This window comes from Phacochoerus africanus, chromosome 1 (assembly GCF_016906955.1).
Source record: "Phacochoerus africanus isolate WHEZ1 chromosome 1, ROS_Pafr_v1, whole genome shotgun sequence".
Lineage (NCBI taxonomy): Eukaryota > Metazoa > Chordata > Mammalia > Artiodactyla > Suidae > Phacochoerus > Phacochoerus africanus.
Window position 1 is genome coordinate 265,929,834 of NC_062544.1, and position 24,238 is coordinate 265,954,071.

The window sequence follows — 24,238 nt, forward strand, 5'->3', positions numbered from 1 at the left end:
TTATAGTGTTCAGAGTAAGTTGAGAGTTTTGAAGTGAATTTTAAACAGTATAACAATCAATTGCTCTAAGAAGAGTTCTACTACCCTGAAAATTTTAATAGACTAATGTTGGGTAGAATGATATTTGGAAAATTCCTAAAATAATGCTATTTGGGAGTTCCCTCGTGGCCTAGAGCTTAAGGACTCAGCACTGTTACCACTATGGCTCAGGCCACTGCTGTGGCTCAGGTTTGATCTCTGGCCTGGGAATTTCCACATGCCATGAGTGTGGCCAAAAAAAAGTGTTATTTGCAACTTCATCTTTCTGGGTGAGAAATTTCCTGGAATAGTAAAAATTAACTTGACATAGGTTTTTAATTAGTCAATTAATTTAACAATGTAAACAGTGAGCTTTTGGCTAAAGATGGTTTTAGTTTGAACCTGATATCTTTTATTTTTACTATTGAAGTATCGTTGATTTACAATGTTGTGCCACTTTCTGCTGCTGAACTTGCTGTGTTAATATTTTCCCTTATGGAGCTAACTATCTATAAGAGTAGAAGATCATACCTGAAAGTAGGTCAAGGTCATATACAGTGTATACAGGGCAAGGGAAATATTTTATGGGCCCAATCTATATAAACAATTTGACTATAAAGTCTATTAAAAAAATGCATGACCGGGTGTTTGTGCTGTGGTTCAAAAAGATCTGGGAAGTGTTGGGAGTGTCAGGACATAGGTTAGATACTTGGCCAGGCACAGTGGATTAAGGATCCAGCATAGCCACAGCATTGACTCAGATGGCAGCTGCCACTCGGATCTGGTTTAGGAATTCCATATACCACAGGGAGGCCAAAAAACAAACAAACAACAAAAAGTGTGACCAAAGTGAGTTATAGTGATTTATTAATGAAGATTTAAAATAATGAATAGGTGGAGTTCCTCTTGTGGCTCAGTCATAATGAACCCAACTAGAATCCATGAGGATATGGGTTTAATCCCTGGCCTCATTGAGTAGGTTAAGGATCTATTGTTGTCATGAGCTGTTGTGCAGATCTCAGATGCAGGTAGAATCCTGCATTGCTGTGGCTGTGGTATAGGCCAACAGCTGCTGCTCTGATTCAGCCCCTAGACCGGGAACTTCCATATGCCATTAATGAGGCACGTACACACACACAAAATCCAAAAAAAATATATATAGTAAATAGAAAACAGGCCCTGGCCTCCTTGTTAATTTATTTATTCAGGGACTGTGAAGATTTTTCCAGTGTCCAGGTACTATCTTTTCCTATACTGGTATAGGGACTATCTGTGAGTGCGTGTGTGTGTGTGTGTGTGTGTGTGTGTGTATTTTATTGTCAATCACATAGTTGACAATACTAATTGGTTAATTAGTATTGGCTAATTTCATGTAATATACATTGAAAAAGGACAGTACAAAAGCAATGGATCTTCAGAACATGTTTGCGTTAAAACTATATATATTGCCTTTCCTCCCAGTTCCTTGACACCATTTATTTAATTCTGGCTACATCATTACTCATGGAGGTGCGTCATCCATTGTGCCACCTGTGAGTGTTGGTTTCTAAAGACTCAGTTGATATTATCATGCTTCCTTGAGGAAGATGAATAATGTAAGTCCTACCCTTTGTACAAAAGAAAATGTGCATGATAAATTGTTTTCTACCCCAGGTTTCCCGGAACTAAGTATGGTAGTGAACCCAGTTATTCAGATACTACTGTTACAGACCTTTGGAAGATCAGTTTGAGTAAGGAATTTCTTCATCTTCATTGTCCTTGGAACTATATTTTTCTTTTATTCTAGTCCACAGATTTTGTAGATAAACCACACAAAAGGTCAAATTGAGCATGTGATTCCTTTTTTTCCTGTTTATTAGATTCTCGAAGGTCCTTTAAACTGGATATAATGCTTGGGTAGAAACTAAGCCACTATCATTTTCATGTTTAAGAGTGGGAAGAGAGCTCTCTTTAACTGCTAGTCTCATAGCTGAATAACTTCATGGCTAGAGATTATAAGTTTTCTTTCTTCTCTTCCTGTTTTCTTCTTTCTTCTTCCATGACTAATATTATGATAAAATATGTCTATAAGGCAATAAATATTTATTGAAGATATCTACACAGATCATTGGTCAAAAGAATATAGTATTAAGAAAGATTATCTAAAATTGAAATGAAGCAAAATCAACTATTGACTATAATGTCATTTTATAACATTTAAAAATTGGGCATTTTTTAACAGGTCTATCTAATGATGATGATAAGAAATGATTCTAATGAAAATAGTAAAATACACAAAATGAGTGATGAAAATTGTGAATGTATCCGAAATGAATTAAATTGCTTAAACTCCTTTTCTTTCCTGCTTGTTTTTTGTTTAAAAAAAAAAAAAAGAGTAGCTGTTTTTAAAAAAGGTCTTTAGGAGTTCTCGTCTCATCTTAGGAAGTGCCATGTGTGATCTGGCCATCTGAGGAATCTGAAAGATCTAGAGACAATCTTACAGAGAAATAATCTTTCAAGAAGTCCAATTGCATCAGCAGTATGTTCAGTTAGACCATCATAGTTTTTCTTTCTTTTTTTTTTTGGTAGAATAAGACAATTTTTCATAACTTGTTTGGCATACATTTTTTCAAGAAAATATTTATTGTTTTTCAAAGTTACTTTTAATGTAAAACTCATCTCTGTTCACTGGTGCCAAATAGAAACTTGAAGACATAGTTTGGAATGACCACAGTAGACGAATGCCCTAAAAATTGCCCTCTTTTGAGAAAGAATAGGAAGAGGGTCCTATAGTTTAGGAGTGGAAAATTGGGCCACAGATAAAGATCTGGGTGGGTACAAGCTTGTATTCTTCTTCAAAGCTGGCATCAGGTGGTCCCAGAATGGGTTCTGGTGTTCTTTGGGGTTATTGAACCATGACCTTCTTCTGGAATGAACACTACTTCATCAGGTAGTTAACATCTTCCATTTGTTGGGGGTTTCAGTTCTGCAGAAGAGCTCAAAGATATTGTTATGTGTATCCCTTGAGGGGGAACCTGCCCCAAGGCTGCACTATTGTTTCTTGACTGTGCCTTCTTTCTGCATTCCCTCCCTTTCCTGATAAGCGGTTTGAACCTGCCCTTTGAAACTCAGGGAAGAGGGTGGAGGCTGAAGAAGTCTGTTTCCTACAAACAAGAAATGAGGGACACAAGAAGACTTCTGTGCCAAGGAGCACCGTAGGGTCATGCTTGATTTGATTTCATATGTATTTTTATCATTGTGGTTAAGGTCTCTATTTATTTAGTTATTTATTTATTTGGTCTTTTTGCCTTTTCTAGGACCGCTCCCTCGGCATATGGAGGTTCCCAGGCTAGGGGTCTAAACAGAGCTGTAGCCACCGGCCTATGCCAGAGCCACAGCAATGCGGGATCCGAGCCAAGTCTGCGACCTACACCACAGCTCATGGCAACGCCGGATTGTTAACCCACTGAGCAAGGCCAGGGATCGAACCCTTAACCTCATGGTTCCTAGTCGGATTCGTTAACGACTGCGCCATGACGGGAACTCCAAGGTCTCTATTTCTTATCTCACATGTTTTCTGAAGTGCTAGCATAGGATGGCAATGGTGGAAAAAGATTAACAAGGCCTATAGCCCTAGACGCTGGCATATCTAGGATGTTCAGGGTAAAGGACAATCAGAAAAGTTTAATGGCGATGGCAGAATTACTGGCTATTGTAGGGAAACTGGGAAGAAAAATAAAAATTAAAATATTTTGAAGGAGTTCCCTGTGTGGTTCAGCAAGTTATGAACCAGACTAGTATCCATGAAGATGCAGGTTTGATCCTTGGCCTCCCTCAGTGGGTTAGGGATCTGGCATTGCCGTGAGCTGTGGTGTAGGTTGCCGACAAGGCTCAGATCCCTTGTTGCTGTGGCCATGGTGTAGGCTGTCAGCTGCAGCTCCAATTAGACTCCTAGCCTCAGAACTTCCATATGCTACAGGTGCAGCCCTAAAAAGCAAAGAAAAAATCTTTTTGAGACATTAGCAGGAGATCTGTATGGAGATATGTGATAGGGTGAGACATGAGATGTAAAACAACATTTTAAGAGAAGACAAGGCCAAAGTACAGATTTATTTATTACAAATAAGTTTAAAAACATTTTTGATGTCACTAGAAGAGGGATGGGTGCCTAAGGGAATGAATGTGTATAGGCATGAAAAAATGAACTAAGGGTTAATCCCAGGATGCTCAACACTAGGAGAAAAAAAATGGAAAGAGAGATTAATTGTCAAAGTGTCCTTCAAGGCATTCACATTTTACTAAGCCTGGTCCTCACGTCTTGTTCAAGGAGATTGCGGTTCAAAATACCCAAAATGTGGAGCCAGAGACATGTTAAATCCTTTTTTCTATCTTATCAGTTGTTTATTTTTGAGTATTATTTTATGACTCTTCTTTGACTTGAGTTTCCTTATTTGTAAAGTGAAAATAATTAGATCTGTGCTTCTCTGTTAACAGTAATTTAAAAATTAGGGTTGTACTTTTTGTAAGCACTTAATTCAGAGATATACAAATGCAAGTTTAATGGAGTGTCTTGACTAAAATTATATTTTCCTCTTATCTTGAAACTTAAGACAGTGTAGATAGGGAGAGTTGGGTCACTAATGAACTTCTCTCTCTCTCTCTTTTTTCTTTTTTTGGTCAACAGGAAACTCCTCAATACGTTTCTTAATAGACAAGGTTAGGAGCTAAAACAGTGAAGACAATTGTCAATGATCCTGTATTCCTTAGATGAGGTATCATAAAGTTTCTACAAAAAGGAATTTAGCCATCTATCACACATCTGGAAATAATGGCTGAGAAAAAAGGAGATAACTCATTTGAAGATGTACAAAGGAACATTAGGTTGACTGATACACAATTTCCAGCTTAAAATAACAGTGCAGCAATTCAAAAACCAAATCTCCATATCTAAAAAGTAAATTAACATTTTTTGAAGGGAATCTCTAAACAGCCTGAGTTTGGAAAAAATAATCTATCTTTCCCATTTTATAAGGCTTCCAGATAATGAAATGCAATACTCTTTAAAGGGAAATTCACATTCGAGTTTCATCTCTTATAAACTAAATCTTTTATTCCAAAATGAAAGTGTTGCATTTTTCAATGAAATGTGGCTTCTTCAATATTTAGAATTCAGTATCTGCAAAAGCTGAATGAAAAGGAGCTTAATTGCTAGAAGGGCAATGTACAAGTGAGAATGTGGAGGAATAAGATATTTGACTCATGCATTTTGCCCCAATTTCAATGGATTTCCTTTGTTATAATTATCCTTAAGCCTTGAGGTATTTTTTCTTGGATATCATAAAATCTTTAATTAATCATTTACTGGTACATGTAAAAAAAGAGTTAAATTAGACTCAGCTCTGAGTTACCCATAGTAAGGGAAGAAATTAGCGGCGTGTAATTTAAAACTATAATATGGAGGGAATCAGTAAATATATATATATATATTTTTTTTGCAGTAAAGTCCAATACAGAGACTCTGCTCAACATTCAATTGCCTATCCTGCACATGCACTTTCCACTAATAATTTCTTTGATTTTTGTACCTGACTCCTAATTGCCTTGAACCTCACTTCTTTAATTGAATTTTCCCAAATCAAGCCATCAGAAAAGCAGCTTACCTCAAAAGCAATATAAGCTCATGGGATTTTCTAAAACACGATTCATCATTGTCTGTGCCATCTTTTGGTCTCTGATTGAAGATATCAATGTTTTGTAAAGATGGTTTAATTGAATGCAACGTGTAACTCTGAGTTGAGGATAGACTACTCACTGGAGATAAATATTATCTGTATGTAAAGAAAAGCTGCATTTTGTATGCCTTTAATTTCTCTTTCAGAACATTCTCCTCTTCCACACTGTGATGCTCTGCTCATGTGTGCTCCTATCACAGGCATGAAACACTCCTGTGGTGAGAGTTTTCCTTTATTTTTAACAGATATGTCTTGTTTGGATTCTGAAGTACAAAAATGCAAATAAAAGAGTATAAATTTGAGGGAGAATTGATTTATTAGGTATTTATTTTTAAAAAAGTATATTCTAGTTAGCTGGATATTTGATTTTTAAACATATATATTGCATGTATACAAGCAATCAAGCTATTTCTAACCTCATGATGAGTTATAACAAGAATTAGTGCTTTTTTATTTTTTTTTAATATATTAATTTCAGTTGAAGCGAACACACTTAAAATTCCCACATGTGTATTCAAGGCGACATGAAAATTGTTTCCAGACATTTTGGACATACAAACTTTCACTGCAGAGGGTAAGTATGAACACCTGACAAAATTCTCTGATTGGAGCAAATCACACACTACCTCAGCCATCAACATCTTTTTTCTTTCTAAATTTAGAAGAGAAGACAAATGGAGAGAATTCAAAACTAGTTCTTTGGTAATTAGCCATGACTGGAGCAATTCAAAATCATAACTTAATAGCTGTTCTGAACGGGTTTACATTACTTAAAGAAAAATGTTCTCACTTAGATTTATTTATCATCCATACAATGAGACATATTAATAAATACTACTTGAAAAAGCAGAACTTAATTGAATGCAAGATACTCACAGATGATAGCTTCATTTTGCTGAAAATAATATTTACGGCCTACTGGGAAGGATATATTTTTAAACTCAAAAAAATAAGAGGTTTTTAGAAACCATGCTCTATTTTTCAAAACAAAGCAGACGCAATGGCCATTTTCTTCCACCTCTAAGTGACAACCAACTATGGCATATCTTTGTTCCCTTCTCTGCAAGACTGCTCTGAGTTCAAATATATACCCCAGTAAAAGCATATAATATATTTAAAAAATGTAGCATTCCTTGCATAAGGAGATGATAAAGATCTTATTTTTTTGAATCTGTGAAGTCTTTATTTCAGAAAGTTTACAATAGGCAATGCAAAATACAAAAGATAGTTTCTTACTCCTTCATTTTACACAAAAAGTTATATTTTTTCTTAAAATATTTCCATATTAAAAAATCATACACTTCATGTCTATATATTGTTATGAAGTGATTTACACTATCAGTTTATCTAAGGAAGATGACAAGAAAAAATCTGCTTGTAATAAACAAATCATGAAAGAATATTCAATGAAATAAAAATAAAGGTTATTTATAATTAAAGAAATAAGAGAGAGAGGACTGTCTTACCTTAAAAATTAGGCTTCTTTCAATAGTCTTTGTTTTGTATATTTTACTTTAGCTTTTACATGTAAATTTTACTATAGAACCATGAAAATATTTTATATAATTATTAAACAAAATTAATAATTTCTAAATTACTAAAAAATCCAAAACAATACAATCAAAAGTAAAATATAACAAATGCATATAAATATGAACACCATTGTTTATACACACACAGGTAAAATTATGCCAAATGGATTTAAAACACAGTAATTTGACTATAAATTTATAGTGGAATGAAAATAAGTATTGCAAAAGTTTTGATTTAAAACAATTATATTGCTTTAAGTGGTGTATCATTTTAATTTTGGAGATGGCTGTATTTGTTGTTAAGTATAAAAAACTGAGTAATTTTTTCATTCTCAATGTTCTTAAGAAAAGAGCGTCTTGGCATGAGTAAAAGTGATACAAATAAAGGTAAAACAGATTAAGTAAAAATTCCATGATTTGCATTTTATTTAAAAAATATTGTAGTGAACTCATTATGTGCAAGCAGACAACAAAATTTTCCTAGCACTTTCTACTTAAAAAAACTCTCAAAATAATGGTCTGTCCTCTAGCCATAGCATCTCTAGTTAGTCACAGACAGGCCTTCCACAAAAATGATCCAGGATATGGAGGAGAAATGTCTCATTCTAGTTATGGACAAGGTAATGCTCAAGAAGAGTTTGCAATATCCTATATCAGAAAGCAAAAAGCTTTCAATAGTGTAAGGATCTAAGGATCCTGTTAAAAGGACAGAGGAAGGTATTAGAAAGAGCTTTCACTAGCCAAAACTGGCTTATGCTTGACATCATACATACACACACACAAATTCATCAAATACACTTAAACCCATAAGTTAATTACATTTTAAAAATATTTTTTATGCTTGAGGAAAAAACTGTGTCGAAATCTAATAAAGACAAAAAAAAAAAAAAGCGAAAACAGAATTTAAGTCTTTCCCTTAGAAATTGTATGTACTGCTGGGTAATCATGCATGGAATGATAGGGAATTTCTTTTTATAGAAAATTTACAAGTAATACATGAAAAATGAACAATTGGATTCAAATTTTTCTTTTGCAGTTCTCAATGATGTAATATAGCTGCTAATATCATAAAAAGACAAATGGAAGGTATGCATTGCCTGATGAGAATTATGTGTCTTCTATTGAAAAGACAGAACAGCACACAGAAATGCTATAAAAAATCTTGTCCAAAATAATCAAAACTGAATCTAGCTTATTCTACCAATACATAGGGTGAACAGAGAAAGCTGTTTCTTTACTCCACAACCATACTATCAGCAAATTCCAAAATGTGGGAAATGCTAAAGAAAGAAAAATTTTAAGACAAAACAAAATGGAAATAACACAAAAAATAAAAATAGTTTATTCCACAAATGAATGAAAGGAAAGAATGGGGAAGAGGGGAAGAGACAGAAAGAAAAAAAGACAATGAATGAGTTTGTAGAGGAAAAGAAATACATGCACACACAAACTGACAAACATCATTTAAAGCATTGTTAAGAAATTATGAAATGTTTTGAACACTGACACCCAATATGGGATATTAAAGTATTAACACATATTTTAGGTATATTAATAATACCACAATTATCTTTTTAAAACCCTTACTTTTTATAAATACATACTTAATGACATGAATGAAGTGTTTTAAAATCTCTGATTTGTTTTATAATAAAAATAGGGAATGGGAGTGGGTGGAGATAAAGATACAATATGAATTGAGATGAAATAAGACCTTAAGTTGGTAACTCTAGAAGCCAAGTGATGAACACAAGGGATTCACTATATCATAGGAATCTACTTTTTAATTTGTTGGAACATTTTCCATAAGAACAATGTTAATATTTAGGCAAAGTAAGAGTACTTGAGCTTTTGGTTTTATTGTTAAGCAACTTTTTATGCATTTATTTGTAGCAATTTAAAGACACTACTTCTGCTCTCCAGAGTTGCCTGTCCAATATGACATCTACTAGTCTTTTATGAACACTAGTCACTTGAAATGTGGTTAATTCAAATTGGGATATAAACACACAATGAATTTCATATACAGCAAAAAAAAATGTAAAATATCTATTTTATAATATACCAATTATATGTTGAAATAATATTTTAAATATATTGGTTTATATAAAATAACTGAGTAATTTTTCCCTATTATATTTTTTTTAATATAGCTACTAGAAAACTTAAAATTACACATATCACTTGCATTATGTTTCTACTGTGTGGCACTGTTCGAGATAATAAGATAGCAAGTTAATGATACTACTAAAGGCTCTTTAAAAATTAGCTTTAACGTAAAACTATGGTTGATTTTAAATATGTGAATGATTATAACTGGTTATAGTATCTAAGCTATTATGAAATTAACAAATACAACAAATTACTTATTTAGCTAGCAGTGTGTACTACAGAGAGATTAAAAAAAATAAATTCAAAAGTCCAAATACAACACTCTGAGCGTAATTCCCTGAATGTTCTCGTTTCATTGATTAGATTCAGTGCAATAAAAAATACATTTGTTATGCCATGGGTGTGGCCCTAAAAAGAAAAACAAAACAAAACAAAAAAAATCTTTTGTTAAATGTTATTTTTGGAATGATTGATGGTTATTATGCATAATCAAAATTTTAACTGGGAAAGTGTTATTGTATTTTAGAGAATCACTGTGAGTTATAATACCCTAATGCTACAAGATTATGCTTAAATATTTAATATTGGCTCATTTAAAAAATATCCCATGTTTAACATTTTCTCCTAAGTTTCATCTGACAGAAGTTCTGCATCATTTAAGAGGAGACTTTGTTAATCAGTAAATTATACTCTCATAAGAAAATCAAAGCTCAATTGGAAAAAACAAAGCAACTTGTACAGGTTTAGAAAGGAGAATGCCTTGGTCATATTCATGTCTTTTATTGTCAAAAAAAAGGAAATTTCAAAAGTTTTTACTGTAAAATAATTAATGTATATGAAAGAAAATCCTTCAGTTGACTAAAACGGAGCAGCTCATCTTTAACCATATATCATTTATTACATGTATCTACCTACATTAAAAATCAATTTTAACTCCCTTCTTTTGAAAAGGATAAAATTAATTTTCTTTTTATACTCTCTCTCCCTTTCTACTTCTCTGTCCATGGAGGCATATGGTTATGGCCTTGACTGAGCCTGAATCCCAATTCTCGTATTTATCTGCTCTATGCAAATCCTCTCACCCTCTGGGCTCAAGTTCTGAGTAATTATAAAATGCTGGGATCATACTATCTACTGTGGTTTATTGGGAATATGTGAATTTGAAAGAGTATATTACCAATGTGACATCCAACTCCATTCAACATTGAGATCTTTAAGACAGTGCTACCCTGTAACCCAGTTCCAGACATTAATACCTTGGCTTTTCCCAAAGTGTCTGGAGTTTTACCTCTGGGTATGGCACTTCAGTGGTTGGCAAATTCACTGATAAAAAGTGACATGTAATAATTCTGCCTGTATGTAAACTGTGGTTATTCAACAAAGTGGAGATGATTTTATGTGAAGAATGCAGGTGAGCAGAATCCCCAAAGAGCTATTTTGTATTAAGTGATGGTGAAATAATTTTAAGTAGCAAAAGAAAACGCCATAGGAATCACAGTGACAGCCTCCATCTGCCTCGCTCTTGTCTTGATTATGGAATGGAGAACAATTATGGGTAGCAGATGCGACTCTTACTCAATTGTCAGAGGCAGAGAACCTCTATTTGAGCAATGTCCCAAACTTAGGAGAGAGAGTTTGTTGTTCAAATAGAAGCTCAATCACACTCAATGGACAAAAACTGGAATTTTAATGAATCAGTACAGGTCTGGGTGGTGGTATCCTTGAAATGGAAGGTAATCAGTATCAATGTGTATGCCCATCTATTTGTTTAAACTTTTTCAAAGTAGTTTACTAAGACAGAAAGGAATGAAATGTCAAGCATCTCTGGTTTTACTACAACGCAGAGAGTATGGGCTTCTTGTTTTCTATCTGTGAATGAAACTCTTCATGAGTTCTAGGATAGAGAGCAGTACTGAAATCACAAAATAATGATTGTATGAGATCCTTGTTTTACGGAAAATACTACACAATAACAGTTGACTAAATAGGGCATTTGAAAATGAAGAGACCATGTATAAGCAGGCTAGCCTAATTCCCAATTATAAAAATAAAAAAAGTAAATCTGAATATCCATGGGACTGTGCTATAAAATGGAAGGGGATAAATTCCAGCAACTAAGCTACCTCAGAAGACAAAATGCCTTCCTTATATTTTATTCTTTCTTGGATATGTCTGCACTTCTTAGTAGAATGGCCAAACTAAAGAATTGCATAGGCTGCATGACTAAATAGGACAAGGAGGGTCACATATTTTTTGGCCAATGGGTGCCTATGGTCCTACATACTTTTTTGAATGGCTGTGTTAAATTTTTTTCACTGAGTATTTGCCACTGCATATTATTGAAGAATACAGAAAATGAGTTTACAGCCAATTCAATTTTTAATTCATTTTTTAAAGTTAATGTAAAATGATTACTGCTGTGTGATTCTTGCATTCTTAGGAAAATCCTTTTTTCTAGGGATAAATAAAACTGGAAAGAACATTTCAACTTCACTTATATCAGCTTCTCACATCCATCCCCTTTGGCATAATCATTGTAAAGGAGTCTCATTCTATTTTGGTTTCCATTGGCATAAAAAAGGACCAGCCATTCCTCTCTGGCAGCCAGAAAAACAGAAAAAAGGGCAAGTCAGTTATTAAAACTTAAAGTGCTCTCTTTTCTTGGCAGTTGTAACTGTGACTCACAGTGCAGGAGAGTAGTGAAAACATAGGTGTGACATATGTGTGACTTATCATTATAAAGTTGTTTGCTTAAGACTATCAATAATTTCATGTATTCAAGACAGCTCAAAAAATAAATAAATAAAAAAGCAAACCTATAGGAACTTCTTTTATTGTTCCAGATTGTTTCTCTACTCTCTGATAAAGTCTTCAGGTATAATTCCAAGTAACACAATATAAAATGTGTTTCTTAAAATAAATAAATAAAACACTAAAAAAGAAATTCGTTCGGGTGAAAAATGCTGCTTAAGATGGCCTGCCTGCTATGTCAAGATTTTTAAACAAAATTCTAGATTTTAAATTATAAGCTGCGACTTGAGGAAGAACAGAAAAAATCCAGTGCCAAATCAGACGGCTGAAAAGCAAGCATCCTCCCAGGAATAATGATCTATAATTAATGCCAATCATTTGAGAAAGATTAGAAACTATATATAGCAGCCAAAAGAAAAAAAGTCTGGAATTTCCACCCACTATTTTTATGGAGAGAAATAATGGTCAGATTCAATGAAAGAGCATATTTTGAGGTGATAGGATAATGATGTTGATAACGATGATGGTGGAGATGCAGGGCGCTCCAGAACAGCTTGAGGACAAATGGTAAAAAGAGTCACAGACAATGTAATATTTACTTTTGTATGAAATACTAATTTAAATAATTATTCATCATGATCTCCTACTCTCTTAATGGATTTTCATTTTCTTGAACCTGTCCTGGCTGAACCTTAACCTTAGGTTGAACCCAAGTATTTTTCTTTATGGTCAGGGCTCCTACTTAGCTCATGACTGTTGCTGAATACAGTTACTCAACTGCACATAAGTTTACCAAAATAAGTTAATTTAAATACCTTATTTGGGCATTCAACACTGCTTGATATATCCTAATATATTGCTCTGATTAACTTTGGCACTTGCCAAAACAACATGGTCGGCATTATTTTCCAATTGTCTGTTGCTCTGGAACAAACCACCGCACAACTTAAGGGTTTAAATCAATAAGGTATCATTCATAGGTCTCTAAATTTGTGGATTGCCTCTGCTCAGATAAGTAGTTGTCTCTTTTGGCTGCAGATAGATAATGTCTGAGGATAAAGCAGTCTGAATTCTTAAGAGTTCTGTGCATTCAAATTAGATGTCTTACCCAGATGTTTCTTTCCCTGTAGCTCCCTCCATGGTATCCCTTATGGCTCCTCCTCATGGCTTTGCCTTCTCAAGGGCATGATGGACTCAGGACAGCTATACTTCTTTTAAGGACAGAATCCGAAAATGAAGAGAGAATATAAAAGTGAACTTGCCTAATTCCCAATTATAAAAATAAAAAAAGCAAATCTGAATACCCATGGGACTGTGTTATAAAGTGGAAGGGGATAAATTCTAGCAACTAAGCTACCTCAGAAGACAAAATGCTTTCCTTATATTTTAATAAAAATGCCTTTTTATATTTTAAAAAGCTATACTTCTTTTAAGGACAGAATCTGGAGCCCAGTGAAAGGCTATATCTGGAACTGGCACCAAATTGTTCCAGCTGCATGTTATTGGTGGAAGCAGTCACTAGATTCTGGAAGGTTGAGACATGGAGTTCAATTCTTGATGAGTGAGAAGGCCACAGTGTTAGAGACTGTGACACAGAAGATGCTGTTGTGTCTTCCAGACAATATTTTCCAACTATTCACTATTTCTTTCAAATTTATATGCCTCACTGTGCTTCCTTCCTCATGTGTACACCATAACTCTACTAAATGCACTCACTTCTTACTTTACAGAGAACATTCAACCTCAAATTTTGACAGCTCATTCTATAAAAATTTCTGCATCTGTAGTCATCAGTTTCTCCTTCTCTCCTGTCACATGCGGAAGGCTCTGTTCCTGACAAAAGCTAAATCTTCCACATCTGATATGTTTTTTATTCCTAGATTCCTTCCTGGCACTTCACTCTGCCATTTAACTGCTTCTCTACAAAATCTTTGACTTCCTTCTTTCTACTATTTAATTCTTTGTTTATTTAACATGGCTCAATTCCCACCCATTGTTGAAACAAGCAGGCACACATTCAACAAAACTTAGCAGAGATTTCTCTGTATTCAGTACCTCTGAGGATACATCTCCTGTATTTTGCACAAAAATTTTTGAAAGAGTGTCACCATTTCCTTCCTCTGAATACTTGCTCTATTCTAAAGGGGTATATTTTAGGGTCAAAAATCTAAATCCAAAAATTACTTTTCTCTAAATCCAAAAATTACTTTTTAGTCTTTATCATGTTGGAAACCTCAGCTGCCTTTGACAAACTGGATCATTTATTCTGGCTTAAAATATACTGACGTAATGCTGTTTCAGCCTTAATATCTTAGAATAGTTTTAAAGAAATGGTTCTGAATTTAGTTAAATTTCCTCCAGGACTTAGAGAAGAATCTGAGAACAGAAATTATGACCATTTCTTCCAATGCCTTTTTCAGGGATGGCTCATTATATCCAGCTTTTTTATCTCTTACAATGAGTTTGTCCTAGGATTTTTCTCATTCTCTTATCAGAAATTTAAATTTTCATCCTCCCCTCCCCATCAGATAGTTTTGAATCCCAGTTTAGGCTAGGCTTATACCAGTAATGTACTACAGAATAAAAAAATATTACTTTCATAAAAACATATCAGAAAATAGCAGCAATAAAGTCATCCTGATAAATACATTTTTTTTCCTGTCTTTTTGCCTTTTCTAGGGCTGCTCCTGCAGCATATGGAGGTTCCCAGGTTAGGGGTCCAATCAGAGCTGCAGCCACTGGCCTACGCCAGAGCCACAGCAACGCGGGATCCAAGCCCTGTCTGCAACCTACACCACAGCTCAGGGCAACGCCAGATCCTTGACCCACTGAGCAGGGCCAGGGATGGAATCCACAACCTCATGGTTCCTAGCTGTATTAGTCAATTACTGAGCCATGACGGGAATTCCATCCTAATAAACATTAATGCAATTTTAATTTTTAGAACAGATACAGTTCCTAACAACTGTAGTTGACCTGATAAAAGACAGTAAAAAGTAATGTCAAATGTCTTAATCTTAAATGGGAAGATAAAAATATGTCAATGATGTGATGTGTATTTGTGAGTTGTTTAAAATTTAGCTAAGTAAATAAATCCATGAGCCTTTAAAAAATTTCTATAGCTATGTTTATAATGGATTGAAATTCAAAAGTGGACCAAATTATTCTTTTCCTATATAATTAAACAAAACCCTATCTGTGGTAAACTGAATCGCTCTAACCTGCATCAATCTTTAATTTAGTGCCCAGCTGCAATTTTAGCAGGTGGAAGTAGAAATCAGAATTGAAATTTAGGACATTATGTCCGGTGTTTATAAGTCATTTTGTGGAATTTAGAAAATATGAGAAGAAGAAGAGGGAAAACAAAAACAAAAATAAAAACCAGGAGTCTAGAAGGCTGGCTATCTAGAAATAACAGATAGACCAAATACTTACAGTTCTGATTACGAACCAAAATTCTACTATGTTCAAGTCTTCGCTGAATGACCTTGGGCTGATAAAGAAGATTTTTGGGACCTGTGATGATTAATTTTTTATGTCTAGTTGACTGGGCCACAGGACGCCTACATATGTGGTTAGTATTCCTGGGTGTGTCTGTGAGGGTGTTTCTGGGAGAGTTTAGCATTTGAATTGGTGGTTTGAGAGAAGCAGATGGCCCTCCCCAGTGTGGGTGGGAATTATCCCATCTGCTGAGGGCCTGGACAGGACAGAAAAGTGGAGGAAGGTTGAATTTGCTCTCTTACTGAGTGAGCTTGGACATCGCTCTTCTCCTGCCCTCCAGGCTCTTGGGTCTCCAGTCTTCCAACCACAACTGGAATGTGAATCATCAGCTCCCTGGCTCTCAGACATTCACTATTAGACAGCCTGGGTCTCTAGCTAGCAGAAGGCTGACTGTGGGTTTTCTTAAGTTCTATAAACATGTGAGCCAATTTCTTATAATAGATCTCTCCGCTCATTCTAAGAATATATATTCTCCAGAGAAATGGAACTGAATGATACATATATATGTTTAATACATATATACATATGTGTGTATACATATATATGCTTATATGTGCATATACACATTGGTTCCATTTCTCTGGAGAATATTATATAAATAACCCTTCTATTTTCTTATAACACTATATATCTAAAATGCTGCAGATATGAATCTTTAACAGGTCATGAAGACAAAATCGTTTGTGGTAAAATTTATCCAATTCTAGATCATTATTTGTGTGAGCCATACCACAGCTCCAATTTTGTTTAAAATGTAATGCCTCCATATATTTTCAGAGTCCTTGTGTTGAATATGGACACAGGGCCCCCCAAATTAAATATTGAACATAGTAAAATCTCATTAATGAAAACAAAATTGAAAATGGTTTTCATGCAAAGGAAACTTGAACACTAAAGAAAATGATGGTGCATGATAATGTGAGAAAATAGAATGTGTACATGTATGTGTAATTGGGTCACCATGCTGTAGAGTAGAAAAAAACTGTATTGGGTAAATAACAATAAAAAAAGAAAAGGATACAAAAATAAGAACTACTAATTTATGTATGATGTTTTTACACTGTTTAAAGATACCTTCTTTAGGATATAATAATAGCATTTATAAAATGTATGGTATATACCAAGAAAGTATTCTAAACTATATGTGTACATACTTAAAGATTTTCAAAAATTTCAAGGTCTTCAAAGAGTGTGAAGACTTTAAAGGTTATTTCCTAATATATTTTCTTAATGTATTAATGTAAACATTACACACACACACACACACATGTTCTATGGCCTGTCCTCAGGACAAATATAAATGGGGTAATATTTTAATAATCAATTATACAGTGAATTGTTTGAACCCTCTGGTAATTTTTCTTATAATATAGAGTAAAAAATATAAATAATACATACCTCAGCTACCAAAGAATTAATTTGGTAGGAAAAGGAAGAACGAAGTCAAAATAAAATTAGAGTTTTTGTCATCAATAAGAAAATATACATATAAAATATAGCATAATCATAGCATGGAAATATATACACCTTGGAAAATTATAATGCCATTAAAAAGAAGAAATCCATACTGTTTCAGTTTAGTTGAGAGAATTCTTTAAGTCATTTTGCAGGGTTCAGGAAAAAGTTGTATTTTTTTTTCAAGATTAAAAACAAAAAGGAGATTGAATATTAAGTGTGATGGTTAATTTTATATGTTAACTTGACTGAGGCCTGAGATGCCCAGACATTCGGTCAAACATTATTATGTAGGTATAGATGAGATTAGTATTGGAATTGGTAGACTGAGTAAAGTAGATAGCCCTCCCCAAAGTGAATAGGCCTCCCCTAGTCAGTTGAAGGCCTTAATAGAACAAAAAGTCTGACCTTTCCAAGAGTGGGAGGGAACTCCCCTACCTGACCGCATTGAGCCAGGACATTGATTCTTTCCTGCCAGTGAACACAAATTAGGTCTTGAGCCCAGCTGACATTCAGACTGGAAAGGATTCTACAGCATAGATATCCTGGGTCCCAGCTTGCTGAGTGCAGATTTCAGAACTTATCAGCCTCCCTATGTAACTGCATTAGCCAATTCCTTATCATACTATATATCTCCCATTAGTTCTCGTTCTCTGGAGAACACTGCCTAATACAAATTGATGCAATAACCCAAAGCATCAGACTGTGAAATCAGGTTCACAAAATTAGAAACAACTCAAAATTATCATTTTCTAATAATTACAAGGATACAACCAAGCACAAGGTGCAAACAATGCAGGGAGATATCAGGCATAGAAACATCGCTCACCTAATGCTTTCTTATGGCCTCTAGTTTGTTGTGGCACAGTTAAAATGGGAAATTACCAAGCAATGTCTGTGGCCACATAAATAATACCACAAAAATCCATCTGTCACAAACAAACTCCATGTTCTCAGATGGTCACAAGTTCACATGACATTTCCCAGAAAGCCATGTTTGGCAAAAGCCACTAACATGTTTGCCAGGAAGCCTACAGTAACCATGTGTGTGAGGAGTGTAGAGCAGCTCACCCGACTTTGTCTTTCCTGGGGATGCCATTGCCTTTTCAAAATTGAGACTAGATGCTGGATCTGCTGCTTCAGTATTTTCTTTCCAGGTGCTGATGTGGATTATGTAGCAATTGAAGCAGAGGCATGCAGAAAGAAAGGAAGAAAGAAAGAGAAAGAAAAAAAAAAACTTGACAAAAAGAAAAAGTGTATGTGTGTATATATATATATGTGTGTGTATGTATGCTTTATTTAGGTAAAATAATTTTGCATTGGGTTATTCATGCATTTTTAAAAGTTCTTCCTTCAGGAATTCCTGTTGCGGCTCTGTGGGTTAAGAACCTACCATAGTGTCCATGAGGATATGGGTTTGATTCCTGGCCTTGTTCAGTGTGGGTTAAGTGAGATGCAGGTTGTATCCCTCCCTGGGTTAAGGATCTGGCATTGCCACAAGCTATGGTGTAGGTTGCAGATGTGGCTGGGATCCTGAGTTGCTGTGGTTGTGGCTTAGGCCAGCAGCTGTAGATCTCATTGCATCCCTAGCCTGGGCACTTCCATATGCTGAAAGGGCGGCCCTAAAAAGAAAAAAAAAAAATTCTTCCTTCATGGCACTTGTTAAAGTGCCCTTCAGATTATGGGTATGCAATAAATATTTATTAAAAGAATACATAAGTCCAGCATTCAAGTAATACCTCAAGCATTCAAAATTTTTCTTATATCACATATAATAAGATTATACTATTTTAAAATTAAATGTTGCCCTCATCCTCCAAACAAGTAATTCTGTTGAAAAAAAATTTGGTGGAATGAGATAGATTGAGAAGAATAAATTTCCCTAGAGATTCTGTGGGTCTGATTTACACCCCAAATTCTCAACCCTCACTTCATAAATTGCCTTGGACATGTGCTATGACTGCTAAAACCCATTAGTGTTATCATTTTTCTAATTTTCCTAATGCACATGTAGATTTCATCTTTGAAACACTTTGGAAATAATCATGGCTCTCAACCTGATTATCGCAAAGGGTAAAAGTCTAAAGGTCCAGATTTATGGCTAAAATATTGTGAGAAAATTGAAATGCTTTTCATACTATCTGATATAAAATTTTTAGACTGAAAATTTCAAGTTAAATAAAAAAGTGTTGCATCTTTCAAAATGAAGAGTGTATGTAGGAAGAAAGACAGTTTTTAACATTGGTTAGCAAAAGGGGGAGATGATGTTCAAGATTCTCTTTCTCTTCCTCTCTTTCCTGCTCCTCTCCTTCACTTTTCCTCTCCCTCCCCCTGTTCTTCTCCTCCTTATCTTGTTTCCTCTTGCTTGTCATGCTGTTCTTCCTCTATTTCTTAGCATTCCTTATTTTCTATGATGGGGAGGAAAAGAAATCCTCTGAGATTTAATGGAAAAATAATGGTAACATCTCTGATTTATTTCATATTTTTTTTACACTAGAAGAGCATTTGTTGGCAGATTTTTATATCTCTTCATTTTGAGCACTTATAATATGACATACAGTGAACTTACCTGGTTATTTGAACTGAAAATGCTATCAACGAGATACAATGAAAAGTTGCCTTGACACTTTTTCATGAATTAGATATCATAAATCTAAATGTTCAACTATTTTCTAGATATATTATTGAAAATGTGTTCAATAAGCACTCTACCTATACTTTTTTAAGGAAAAGGCATGATTAAACTAAATCAAACAGTAGTTACCAATTTCTTGCTTATAAAACATTTATAATTTTTGAATTATTATTAATATATATGGATTTTTCTCCAAAAGCAAAAGCAAGTTAAATATATATGGAAAGAATGTTATAGAGGAATTTCCATTTTGACACTAGATCTCAGAAAACTCAAAAGCAAACTAAATTGAATATTTTATATATTCATATCAATATATAAGAAATACGCTATATAGTATCAACTATATTCTATTCAACCATTCCCTCTTCTTAGACTACAGTATTCTGTGTCCATTGCCCATCTCACAGTGTATACCCACAAGTACATGCAATTGGATTCTGCTCATCTAAAGCCTTCTTAAGAAATCTTGGAGAGAGTTCTTCCTTCCAGCAAATACCTTACATTACCTTAGCACTTTTTTTTTTTTGTCTTTTTGCCATTTCTTCGGCTGCTCCTGCGGCATATGGAGGTTCCCGGGCTAGGGGTCGAATCAGAGCTGTAGCTGCCAGCCTACGCCAGAGCCACAGCAACGCAGGATCCGAGCCGTGTCTGCAACCTACACCACAGCTCACGGCAACGCCGGAACCTTGACCCACTGAGCAAGGGCAGGGATCGAACCCGCAACCTCATGGTTCCTAGTCGGATTCGTTAACCACTGTGCCACGACAGGAACTCCAGTACTTTTGAAAAACGTAGTATTTTAGGATCATTCAATGACGTGTACATTTTCCCATAACATTTATTTCTAGTTGTTTGGCTGCAAATCTCTATTATAATTCCAACACAATTTCCCAATATCATAAGAGATGTTTCTGTAAGAATTACTTATATAATATTTATATTATCCCTATTGTAATTATTTGCCTGCAGTGGTTGATAAAAGATTGCCCAATGGCAATAATATGTAGTAGTTTATCTGATTTGATTTGGTTTTCACAAAACATTTTAAAATAACTTATTTTTTCTATTACAATGTGAATATGTGATGTGGTCTCTGTTTGTAGGTCTTCCACATCCCCACCCATCAGCAAAATGCTGACAGTTTCTCCTATTTTAGAAAGTAAAGAGCACAATTTAGATTCATACATTCCTTATTTTCTCCATAGAATATCTTATAATGGTTGTTTTAAAAATCACAAAAACTATTCTGCATATTTCACCTGGAAATTCAAAATTATCTGGCCTACTCAAAACACATTTGTGTGTGGAAGTTCCTGTCGTAGCTCAGCAGTAACAAGCCTGACTAGTATCAATGAGGATTCAATCCCTGGTCTCGCTCAGTGGGATAAGGATCCAGGGTTGCTATGAGCTGTGGTGTAGGTCGCAGATGCAGGTTGGATACCATGTTGCTGTGGCTGTGGTATAGACCTGCAGCTGTAGCTCTGATTTGACCCCTGGCCTGAGAACTTCCTTATGCCGCAGTTGCGGCCCTAAAAAGCATACATACTCTTCTGAAAATTAAGTAACTAGTATTTTTCTTCTAATTTTTTTGAACACACCCACGGCATGCAGAAGTTGCCAAGCCAGGAATTGAACCCAGTCCACAACAGAGACAATGATGAATCCTTGACTGCTGGGCCACTAGCGAATTCCTACTTTTCTTCTATTAAAATACTAAAAAGTAACTGATAACATACTTGTACCTGGATAAATTATTTTTATTAAAGAGCATTACAAACCAATACTTGTGACTGTTATAACCAAATATATTTTTGAGCCAATAGAAAAATCATCTTACTATGTGTAGTTTAAGTATGTTTCTGTGAATGTGCATGTATACTTGTTCATAATTAATATGTTAATCGACGAACTTCTTAAATAACTTGATAATCAACAACCATAGAGGTGCCATACACCAAAACAACCAAAATATCTGGAATTATTTTTATATCTTCACATACCATTTTTAGTCTGTTTTTTTTTTTCCACATTAAGTCATGGAAAACTAAATATTTAGGATCTATACAACAGTCACCATGATTTAATCTTAACTTTTAATTTGTGAATATTCTTTATGTTTGTTAAATTCACTGATGCAGACAAAGTACGCTAGGAAATTATGTTATTGAAAATATCTTTTATCAGGAGAGATTCATTCAGGAAAACAGAAATCCCAAATTAGGTGTTTCAACAGAGGTAATTTCGTGTAGAGTAGTTTGCTATACGGTTGTTGGGAGGTTGGCATATCAAACGAGGAAGACTCAGGTAGCATATATAGCATGTTGGAGGAAGCCGGAGTTAGGGCAACCTAGACAGGTGGAGAGGGAGCCCTTGGCAATGGGGCCGATACCACTCTGGAGAGAGGTTTCTCTGGCTGCAGCTGGTACCCCTGGGAGCAGAGCACATGAGGTTAGCCCTGGGAGGACTGAAAGAAGCTGGAGCTGGAACCAGCAACTGCTCTGCTATTGCCAGGCAGAATGTTAATTTGTGGGGAGAAGCTGTTCAAAACAGCATGCAAACGAAACAGATTATGTCCGTTTTTGACTCTCCTGTCTTCTCATCTCCATCTGGTCCTCTCTATTAAGAGAATTAGTAGAAAGTCAGAAAGAAAGGAAGGACTTGCTGAGATGCCAGTCCCAATACCATAAAACAAAGGCCAGAAGAACGTCCTGTATTTGGAGTTAAAACAATGGCATCATCTTTTGGTGACTCAAACAATGAACCATAAAATTCCATTATTGAAATTAAAGGTAAAAATACTTCTTCCAAGATGAAGAATTATTAAAGCCTCAGAAGGCATGAAACTATTCATTATATTTTTCAAAACCTGTTTTTTTGGGGCACATAAGCTGTATATAAACTTAGATATTGTTTTTCTCCCTTCACAACTATAAAGATAGAATTATGTTAAAAGTGTGTTTTGCCCTTTTTGTATTTTCCAATACTTGTAAGATACGACAGTGTTGCTCACCATGCAAAAATTTATACATTTTAATAGAAGCCACATTGATTGACCAGTTCTGATGTGCATATCAGGAGGATTTCTAATATCACCTCTATTTAATTCTCGATCCATTAGCATTGCACAAATAATTAAGTAAAGGATAAAGTCATATCTTTAGAGTTAAAAATTATATCATCTGCTGCTCTCTAAAACTGATTTTGAACCTTATAGAAATACCAACAAAATCCCACCAATATAAGCCACAATTTGACAAGTTTTTGTTTTTGAGAATTCTTCACAGAAACAGGGAATTTCTGGAGAACATTTTAATTGCAAAACTGTTGAAATTGTTTTGAGTGCATACATTTTGCTTACTTAATGAAGCAACTGAGACATAAAAAATGACTCCCCCTTAATTACCATCCTGGAGGGAGGGAGCCCCTCTGCACCCCAGATTTTATGATGTCTAACTCCCAAACTAAGTTCTTTGTTCATGAAATTATTTCAGGGCAACAGATACTCAGTTCTGTATAGGGAATTTGTGATATAATATGTCAGTCTAAGTAAGGAGTTATGCTTTACAGATCAATTTTTAAATCTCATTATTAATTTAAACTTTTTTTCTGCTCTCATTTCATCTAACCTCTTTCAAAGTTCTCAATATATCAATTCTCTTATCCTAGCTGTGTGTAGAATAAGTGCAGTCAGTTGGTGATGCTGTTATTGCCAGTACAATTGATATTCCAACTTAAACTAAAGAAGCCTTCATTCAATTGCCTTCAAACTTTTGGCATAAGATGTGTTACATTTAATTTGATATACTCTATAGGATAGGTAAAATCAAATGAATTGCAACCTAACAAATATAATTTCATGGTCTGCCCACACATTGTTCTTTATTTATAGGTGAATATAGACATTTTAACATGAGACATATTAACTTTTATTTAGGAAAACTGAATTTTGTATAGCCTTGCCAGTCTGTGAATATTGACTAGATTACATTAATGGTTAAAACCCAGCTTCTCCTTAGCTCTTGCATGATATACGACCTGGGACCCCCTTTCTCATCAAATAAAAGCCTAGATAAGGAAGACAGTTCCTTATCTGTCTTGTTTCTAAAATTTTCCTCTTTGCCTGGAACAGTGCCTGGCTATAGTTATCCTAAAAAACATATAAGTTGAGGGAGTGAATAAATTAAGGAACAAATGTACTTCAAATTTATGAAACATGCTTTACATAAAAGAACATAAAGAAGCACACTTCAAAGTCCATCATTTATTTGCATTTTATATTATTGAGCATTTAATTTACCAAGATTATGTTTTTATTAACATGGTTTTATAATATTTTTAAAATACAGTATTATGAGCTAGCCTATGGTAGCATATTTTTTTATGCGCCATATCCCATCATCTCTGCACACTTCTATTTTCATCCCAGCCTTGGTAGAGACACTTTGTAGGCTAACTGTTCCATCTGAAAAGTGCTATGTGATATTTCTCTTTCTGCCTGATGCCTTTTTCTAAAGTTGAGC